The sequence below is a fragment of the Myotis yumanensis genome, unplaced genomic scaffold (assembly GCF_028538775.1).
Source record: "Myotis yumanensis isolate MYYU_CA2020_CCGP unplaced genomic scaffold, mMyoYum1.0.hap1 SCAF_16, whole genome shotgun sequence".
NCBI classification, from domain to species: domain Eukaryota; kingdom Metazoa; phylum Chordata; class Mammalia; order Chiroptera; family Vespertilionidae; genus Myotis; species Myotis yumanensis.
Window position 1 is genome coordinate 21,323,323 of NW_027223767.1, and position 7,610 is coordinate 21,330,932.

Here is a 7,610-nt window from a genome sequence, read left to right on the forward strand (position 1 = left end):
GTACAGCATGTTACTGTACTGAATACCATAGGCAATTGTAATGCCTTGTGCTATGAAGTTACAATGGCTATGGCATCACTAAAAGATGGGAATTTTTCAGCTCCACTATAATTATAATCTATGGGACCACTGTTATATGTGTGGTCTGTTGTTGATGGAAACATCTTTTTTGCTGTTGTTATTAATCCTCACCTGAGAATATTTTTCCCATTGATTTTTAGAGAGAGTGAAAGGGAGGGAGAGAGGGAAGGGAAGAGAGTGCGGGGGGGGGGGGGGGGGGGAGAGAAACATCAATCTGGGAGAGACACATTGATTGGTTTACTCCTGCACACACTGGGACCAGGGCCAGGGATTGAACTTGCAACCCAGGTACATGACCTTGACCGGAATCAAACCCATGACCCTTTGGTATATGGGCCGTTGCTCTAACCACTAAGCACACCAGCCAGGGCTTGATGGAAACCTCTTTAAGCAGCGCATGACTGTGCTTTATGAGTGCCCTGGGAGGTCCAAACCAGTGCCTGAACTCCAGGCAGAAGGAGAGTACTGGGAGTGTGGAGCAAGGGCTCCTGGAGAAGGTGGCATCTAAGCTAAAACTTGAAAGTTGAGCCTAATTTGGCCACAAGGTGATGGAGGAAGGATCCCAAGCAGGCGGAGGATGGGGTGTGTGTGTGTGTGTGTGTGTGTGTGTGTGTGTGTGTGCTGGAGGTGACGGTTGGGGGTTGGAAGGAATTGCCGGTTGTCTTTCAAGCCAGAGCCTCTGCCTCTTGGTCCCTTCACCCCTCCCCACCCCCAACACTGCACTCAGTAGAAGCTCAGTCCATGTTTCTGTTGATTATCAGAGTGGGATGATGTGTGTGCCAGGATAAGAAGGCAGAGCGCCAGAGCAAACGCTTCAGGAAGTAAACAAAGCGTGGAAGCCTGGTGCCGTTCAGGGAACAGGAGCTTCGGTGTGGTTGAAATGTGCGTTTGTGGGGGGCAGGACTGAGAGCTGATCACCACATCTCCAGGTTACACAGTGACCTGGGCTGTTATGCCAGTGAGATCTGGAGCCACCAATGCCTTCTGCAGGATGGGCAGAGAGCTATGGGTAGATCCAGGTGGCAGGACTCCTGGCACCAGGCTGGGTGGGAAGCTACAGTGAGACAGGAAGGACTGGCCACCCCCAGCCCCCATTCAGGCTGTGGCCTCTCCACTCCCATGCCACCTACCAGCCACCCGGGGCAAAGGTGAGGGGGAGTCAGGAGCACAGGGATAGACAATGGGTTTCAGAAACCCAAGACAATACCCCAATTCTGTTTCACCCTGGACAAGGCCTCTCCCATGGCCTGAGGCTTTGGAGAAGCCACAAGGGGAGCATGTCTGGGCCTCCCCAGAGGAACAACATCCACTCTATGTGTAATCTGCACCCCAATTCTCCCAACTCGACACCAGCCTGTGATGCAGGCTCCCAGCGATGCAGTTACTGGCCCAGGGTCACACAGCTTGTGAGTAACAGGGAAAACCCAGATTCACATCCGAGACTGTCCATGCTCTTTGCCTAGCTTTTTCTGGGCCCCTGTGATGGCAAAACTTGGTGTTTCCACATTAGATGGCTACTCTTTTTTTTTTTTAATTGATTTTTTTACAGAGAGGAAGGGAGAGAGAGTTAGAAACATCGAAGAGAGAGAAACATCAATCAGCTGCCTCCTGCACACCCCCTACTAGGGATGTGCCCGCAACCAAGGTACATGCCCTTGACCGGAATCGAACCTGGGACCCTTCAGTCCGCAGGCCGACGCTCTATCCACTGAGCCAAACCGGTTAGGGCTGGATGGCTACTCTTTTACTGAGACACCATCCCCGCCCCCCAGCTTTGCTTCTACAGCGCCCTTCTCGGTCATAGGCCCTTGGGACCCTGGCTGATCCTCTTTTGAGGACCAATGTTGGGGCGCTAGCACATCCCCAGCAGCAGGTGCAGTCGATGATGACTTCCTAGCAGAAGCCGTGTCCTGAGGCCGGTGGGAGGTCACCAGCCGTCACAGAGCTTTTCCCTTGCCAGGCACAGCCAGGGCCCCACTCTGCCAGACCTTGTTCAGTGCTCCCGTCGGCCTCCCCCCCTTTTCTTTCAATTAATCCTGCAAATAACCGTTTCTTTTGTCATGGCTCCTAATGGACTGTGAGCAACACACGGCAGGTGCTGAGACTGTCCTTCTTCAGCCTTGCTTGGGGTCTTTCCTGTGCCAGGTCTCTCCACTATCTCAGGGAGGAGTCATAACCAGAAAACGCCTACTGTGCACTTTGACCAGTGACCCTCCTGGAGAGTGCCACCGACAGCAGCCGAGAAAGTACTAGGGAGGGAGGAGATGTTCCCAGCTTACAAGAACCGGCTTATCCTCAGAAGCAGGTGGTAGATAAACTAGAGATAGAGCCGGGGCTGGGGCCCAAAGGTAGCTTTTAGGAAGTTCAGACCTGGACACATGAGACAGGCATCAGAGAGAGGCTCCCGAGGCAACCGGGTGGAGCAGGCTTGGCCTGGAGCCCACAGGGGCACAGCCCAAGTGGTCCTGGAAAGACGAGAGGATTGGCCATAGCAGGGAGCAGAAGTGATTTGTGAGACCGGGGATTGAACTGCCCAGCCTAGAGGAGAGGAGGCGGGGTGTAGGGATGGCTGTGAAATCTTGGTTGAAGAAGAGGGCAGGGATGTTCTCATGCACAGAGGGCCACAGGTAGCAGGGCTAGGGAGGCACACGGAGGCTGTTTACCAGGACACCTCCACCCCCACCCCAGGGTGAACGGGGGTGGCCATGCTCCCCAGCACCTGAAGCGCCCTTCTTGGGTGGCTAGCTTGCCCTGAGACCGTAGGGAGAGGTGGAAAGGGGTCCCACACGGAGCAGGAGGGTGGCATCTTGCTCACAGCTCTGAGAATGCAGGACCCAGAATCTGACTGCAGGGTTCCTGACTGCTCCCTGCGTCTGACACTGCCTCGCCAGTTGGGCCCACCCATTTTGTCTCATACCTGCCTCAGCACCTTGGAAGGTGCTCCATAGGTGCTTAAACGACCCCTGCAAGACCCTCTCCTTGCCTTCCTCTTTTGCCTCAGCTCTCACCATTCCTGCCTCGATTCAACCGTGTTCAGGTCCTCACCTGGCCCTGCATTGTCTAAAACCTCTAGGGCAACGGTTCTCAACCTGTGGGTTGTGACCCCTTTGGGGGTCGAATGACCCTTTCACAGGGGTGGCCTAAGACCATCGGAAAACACATATAGAATTACATATTGTTTTGGGGATTAATCACGATGCTTTAATTATGTTCAATTTGTAACAATGAAAATACATCCTGCATATCAGATATTTACATGAAGATTCATAACAGTAGCAAAATTACAGTTATGAAGTAGCAACAAAAATAATTTTATGGTTGGAGGTCACCACAACATGAGGAACCGTATTAAAGGGTCACGGCATTAGGAAGGTTGAGAACCACTGCTCTAGGGGGTGGTCATGCTCCTGCTTCCTCTTGACATACTTTCCCTGCCTCCCTTTCCCCACTTGATTGGTTAAGTCTTGCTTATCTTTCAAGTCAGCCTAAGACTGAACTTCCTTCGTGAGCTCTCATCACAGACTAACTCAGGCTGCCGGCTAAGTGTCCTATACACCCACAGCACATATCACAGTGCATTTCTCTCTCCTGATAACCTGCCCAGACCCCCACCAGACTATCAGTTCCATTGGGACAGAGTCTGTCTATATGACTGTCTGTATGCACCTCTTCAGCCTCGAGTTGATACCCAACAAAAATGTGTTGAAAGAATGGATGGATGGATGGATGGATGGATGGGTGGGTGGGTGGATGGGATGCCCATATGAAAATTTATAAAGTCCACATCAAAGAGTCTCCTTCCAGCATGTTCTGGAGCTAGTCCTTGGTTCTTCAGATAGGACAGATGAGAGCCATCGATCAGGTAACAAGGCAAAGAAGTGAACAGGGAGGGGGGAGTGCTTCCGGATAGGAACAAGGTGACCTGACCGCCACAGGAATCTGTGGCGACAGCAGCCATGGGGGCACACTTGGCCAGGCGCTACCTGGGCGATTCCTCAGGGGAACCAGACCCCCTGCAGATGCCCACATTCCCACCCATGGCTCCCCCCGGGTGCAAGGAGTGCGAGATGGTGGCCAGGCAGCAGCAGATGAACGATGCACAGCTGGTGGTTCAGCAGCGAGACTACTGCGCCCACTACCTTATCCTGCTGCTCAAATGCAAGCACAACAGCTTCCCCCACTTCCTGGCCTGCAGCACGACTGGGACTTCCGCGAGCACCTCGACTAGGTGATGCTCAAGTGGAAGAAGCAGCGGGAGCAGAGGGAGGTGGATCTGGCCAGAAACCAGGGGTCCAGCCAGGTGGCCATGTTGTGGGGCCCGCCCACCACCCTTGAACAGTGGAGAAATAGAAGCCTCAGGCCCTTAGGCCCCTCCCCCAAAGAAGAGAAGTGAATAGGTTTTCCCCGCCATCAAGACTGAGAAGAGGAGATAGGGAGTAACCCTTCCCGAGCTGGCCCTGCCCATCTGCCCTGGCTGCTGGAGCTATGCAGGGATCCAGCCAATGCTCTGATGCTGGCCATGAAGACTTGGAGGCACTGGGGACACACTTGCTGCTTGGTAATGCAGGGAGGAGGTTCTCGGGCTGACTGTATCTACATCAAGTGGTTGCTTCCCACACTGGCCCGACTAGGGCCAGGGATCAAACCTGCAAATCAGATACATACTCTTGACTGGGAATCGAACCTGGGACTCTTCAGGGTGTGGGCTGACACTCTAACCACTGAGTCACACGGGCCAGGGTGATAAACCTTCCATTTTGTAGAACTGTTTGGAGCACCCTTCTAGTTGCTAGATGAGATGCTGCCTAATTCATGAATTACTTAATAAAGCCAATTAGATCTTCAAATTCACTCCACTGAATTTTGTTCTTTAACAGATGTGGTGGCAGCATTGAGACATAAGCATGGCCCCCCACAAGCCCCACTATCTTTCTCGCCGTTTCCTAGGGCTGCCGTGGAATCAGCCCCCAGATTCCACGCTGCTCTAAGTTTGAGCTCCATCCTGTCTTGTGTTCAAGCTCCCGATTTGAATGACTTGCCTTTCCGGGGCAGGTAAGCTTGAGGTGGCAGTGGTTCTGCCCAGAGCAAGCCCCTAGACAGGCAGGTTAGTAAGAAGCTAGAAAAATTCCTTGGCAAGTGGGACTGGGAAACAGACAGATAGTTAAACAAGGCCAAGCAATTTACAGGCAGCTTATAAATCACAGTCTTATCTTCCCTAACTAAGGACACTTAGGAGCAAATGGTTTACACATTCCAGACCGTGCCAGGGGCAGACCCGCCTTGGTCCCGGGTCTTTTCTGGTGACAAGACCACAATTTCCCAGTGGAAAACCCCAGGCCTGAGCTCTTTCCTTGGATTCCACGATGGGAACTGCTGACGATTCAGTCCGCAATTCCCCAAATGTTTGGAATCAGCCCCCAGATTCCACACTGAGAACTGTTGGCGGCAGCTGCAGTTCTCCATTTATTTTGAAATCAGTCCACAATCCTCATTCCTTGGGATTTTTTGGTTCAATCCTTTTCCCCATTCAAGGTTCCATGGGAATTGGTGGTGGTTACCAGCCGGAGTAGACTGGGTCCAACTTAAGAACTGACCTGGGTTCAATTTAAGAACCAGACTGGGTCCAGGATTGGACTAGGTCTGATTTGAGCTGTACTGGGTCCAGCAGGAGGTCTCAGGTGAATATTAAGAAACAGGATCTGCCCAGCCGGTGTAGCTCAGTGGTTGAGCGTTGACCTATGAACCAGGAGGTTGCCAGTCGATTCCCTGTTAGGGCACATTCTTGGGTTGTGGGCTCGGTCCCCAGTGGGGGTCATGCAGGAGGCAGCCAATCAATGATTCTCTCTCATCATTGATGTTTCTCTCTCTCTCCCTCTCCCTTCCTCTCTGAAATCAATAAATGAATGAATGAAAGAAAGAAAGAAAGAAAGAAAGAAAGAAAGAAAGAAAGATCTTTTATATCTAAAGAACCAAGTGTACCACCTTCTAGCATACTTGCTTATTTTATGTTTAAGAACCACAGTCCTGGAAGCTGCGGATATTTGCAAAGGAGGCAAAATCTTGCTGGACGCAGCATAGAGTTGGCAATGTCCATTGTGAGGAGTATTCCAGTTAAACAAAATCATTTAAAAACTGCACTTAGCCCTAACCAGTTGCTCAGTGGTTAGAGTGTCAGCCCTTCGACTGAAGGGTCTCAGGTGCGATTCTGGTCAAGGGCATGTTGCAGGCTCCATCCCTAGTCCCGGTCCGGGTGCATGCGGGAGGCAACCAATCAATGTTTCTCTTTCACATATCAATGTTTCTCTCTCTCTGTTTCCCCCCCTCCCTTCCACTCTCCCTAAAATCAATGGGGAAAAAATATCCTCAGGTGAAGATTAACAAAAAAATAAAATAAAAAATAAAAACTGCATTTGAATGTAACGGTTTCCAAACTGAGCAAACAGAATGATATACTTATTTTAATTCACATGAAGAAGCTTACAAAAGCCTTTAGTATTCCAAAAGAGCTTTATTAAGATTCATTACAAAAGGCTAATGAAAAATTAAAGAGTTATCTAAGACAAATAATAGGATAGATGTGACTCCTACTGCTTCCTATCCCTTACTTTCTTAAAAAAAAAAAAAGGTTTTTTAAAATTGATTTTTAGAGAGAGAGAAAGAGAGAGGGAGAGAGAGAAACATGGATGTGAGAGTGAAACATCGATCGGCCCCCTCCCAGGGATTGAGCCCTGACCGGGAATCAAACCAGAAACCTTTCGGTGCACGGGATGCCGTCCAACCAACTAAGCCACACTAGCCAGGACTACCCCTTACTTTTTACCTGAGGACTCACATTTCACTAATTCTGCTTTTCCACTCTGAAGAGACTATTAGACAGTTACTGTTTAAAATAAAACTCCCTGAAGTTGAGGATGAACCCCTTCAGGTATCTTTTACCCCTGGGTCAAACACTAAGGTCAGTAGTTAAAGAATTTCCTAAACCAAGGAGAAACCCCAAAAGTTTTTTAAAGACTTTACTAAATGTCTAGATCATTTCCAAATAAGGAAGAAAAAAATTGGAATGCTAATTATAAAACTCAAGTTTATCTACTTTTGGTTTCCTAGTGCAGAATTGGGTCTACTAGCAAACATGTTTTATGCCACACTGAGAAATTTTTGATGTTAAAGCACATTTCTATGCATGATAGAAAGTATGTATATGTTGGCAAAAGCACAGAATTCTAATATAAAAGACAGTTCATAATTGTTTATTTCTTAGTTTTCATTAAAATCGAGGTTTTTAATGGTTAAAAATTACACTGTATGGAATTAAAACTACTAGAATAATAAGGAAACAACTGTGAATGCAAGGAAGGGTTTTCAGTAAAAGAAGATATAAGAAATGGAAATACATTTTTTTTTAGGAAAAAGGAAATTAATGTGTCCTAAAGAGAGGCAAAACATAAGAGGAAAAACAGGACAAGATCTAAATGTAAGAGAGATACCAAATTAATTGGGCTCGTTTGGTGTGATAAACACCCTTGCCATTG